Source organism: Penaeus chinensis, chromosome 33, assembly GCF_019202785.1.
Source record: "Penaeus chinensis breed Huanghai No. 1 chromosome 33, ASM1920278v2, whole genome shotgun sequence".
NCBI lineage: Eukaryota > Metazoa > Arthropoda > Malacostraca > Decapoda > Penaeidae > Penaeus > Penaeus chinensis.
The window spans coordinates 30,359,501-30,362,000 of record NC_061851.1 but is presented as its reverse complement, the minus strand read 5'-3'; positions in this window follow the sequence as shown (position 1 = coordinate 30,362,000).

Sequence of the window (2,500 nt, the reverse complement as noted above, 5' to 3'; positions counted from 1 at the left end):
CTATCTATCTATCTATCTGTTTACCTATCTATCTATCTATTTATCTATATGTTTCTACCTGGCTCTATCTATCTATCTATCTGTTTCTACCTGGCTCTATCTATCTATCTATCTGTTTCTACCTGGCTCTATCTATCTATCTATCTGTCTATTGATTTATCTCAATCTCCTTCTGTCACTTTTTCTAACATCATCAGTACGCGTTTATCTGTCTCTGCACACTCATACACACACACACACTCATACACACACACACACACACACACACACACACACACACACACACACACTCGAGTATAAACATCAATCCAAGCGTTTATTGTCTATAATTGCTAATGATAAGTTTGTAATTTCGCTGATGATTCCAGCGTGTGCATGCCTTTACTGTATATACAATATACAGTTAACATTACAAACTAGATGAAATTACCTGTTGTTCTATTTACAGTGGATAATTCATCGTGTTAGCAGCTGTTTTTGTGCGTCAGGGCGTTCGGGCGTATGTGTGCGTGTGCGTGTGTGTGTGTGTGTGTGTGTGTGTGTGTGTGTGTGTGTGTCTATGTGTGTGTATGTGTGTGTGAGTTTGGTTTTGTGTGCGTTTATACCCATGTGTAATTGTTTGTGTATACTACTTTGCATGTACCTATACCTATATCAATATACATACTGATACAGCATACAAGTATTATAGACACGTACAGACACACGTCCTAACGAGTCCCACACTTGATTGACATGTGACAACCACACCCTATGACGCAGACGCAGAGACGTGAAGAACTCATCATAGCTGCCACACGTGTTAGCAGGTTGTTATTATCCGAGATCTTAACAGCAGATTAGTTAATTTGGGACACAACGCAATAATTGATTCTTATATCCTCTCCCAATCACTGATTTCACGGGGCAAAGTATTTCAAATCGCTAATGAACGGTTCAAGATTATAACCCACAAGAGCTTTCGACTTGTTTACATTCCATTATTGTTGATGATTGTAACCTATTAATGGTAATAACTACCTTAGCAATGGCTTCTGAGACCGGAATCTCTTATACGTCAAAATCTCTTTAAGACAAGATGACACATTCATATACACTTCACATACAGGTAAGCGGTCTGCAGCCGGTTTGGGAGCCTACTCATGGCGAGCAAGGAGAAGAAGAAGAAGAGGAGGAGGAGGAGGAGGAGGAGGAGGAGGAGGAGGAAGCAGGAAGAGGAAGAGGAGGAAAGTGAGGAGATAGAGGAGGAGGAAGAGGAGGAAAATGGAGAGATAGAGGAGGAGGAGGAAAACGAGGAGGAGGAGGAGGAAAACGAGGAGTAGGAGGAGGAGGAAAATGATGATAATGATGATGATGAGGAGGAGGAAACAGGAAGAGAAAAAGGAGTAAAATGAGGAGATAAGGGAGGAGGAAGAGGAGGAAAATGGGGAGATAGAGGAGAAGGAGGAAAATGAGGAGGAGGGGGGAGAGCAGGAGGAAACAGGAAGAGGAAGAGGAGGAAAATGAGGAGATAGAGGAGGAGGAAGAGGAGGAAAATGGGGAGATAGAGGAGGAGGAGGATAATGAAGAAGAGGAGGAGGAGCAGGAGGAAACAGGAAGAGGAAGATGAGGAAAATGAGGAGATAGAGGAGGAGAAAGAGGAGGAAAATGGGGTGATAGAGGAGGAGGAGGAGGAAAATGAGGAGGAGGAGAAAGAGAAGGAAAAGGAGGAGAAGGGAGAGGTGGAAGAGAGGAGAAGGAAGAAGAAGTGTAAGAGGAAAAAGGGATAAGGAGGGAGAAGAGGAAGAAAAAAAGGAGGAGGAGGAGGACGAAAAGATACAGCCGGAGGTGGAGGTGGAAGAGGAAGGCGAGACGGAGAGAAGAAGGGGGAGGAGTAGATGAGGAGGAGCAAGAGGGAGAAGAAGAGGAGTAGGAGGAGGAGGAGGAGGAGGAGAAGGAAGACGGAGAAGAGGAGGAAAGTGAAGAGGAAGAGGTGAGGGAGGATGAGGAGGTTGAGGAAAGGGGGGGGGCGGGGCGGAGAAGGAAGTAAAGCAGGAGGAACAAAAGAAGATAAGGAGGGGGAAGAGGAAGAAAAAGAGAAGGAGGAGGAAGAGGTACAGCCGTGGAGGTGGAGGTGGAAGAGAAAAGGGAGAAGGGGGAAAATAGGGGAAAGAAGAAGATGAGAAGGTGAAAGAAGGAGAAGAAGAGGAGGAAGAAGAGGACGAAGCGGAGGAGGAGTAGGAAGAGGAGGAAGAAAGAGGATGAGGCGGAGGAGGAGTAGGAAGAGGAGGAAGAAGAGGAGGAAGAGGTGTGGGAGGATGAGGAGGTGGAGGAAGGGAAAGAGGAGGAGGTAGAACTGGAGGAAAAGGAGATGGAAGTGGACGAGAAGAAGGAGAAGTAAGAAAAGTAGGAGGAAAAATGAGATGAGGAGGTGGAATAAGGAAAAATTAGAGGAGGAGGAGGAGGAGGGGAGAAGTAGAAGGAGGAAGAGCAAGGGGCGGAAGAAAAGAAGATGAAAGAG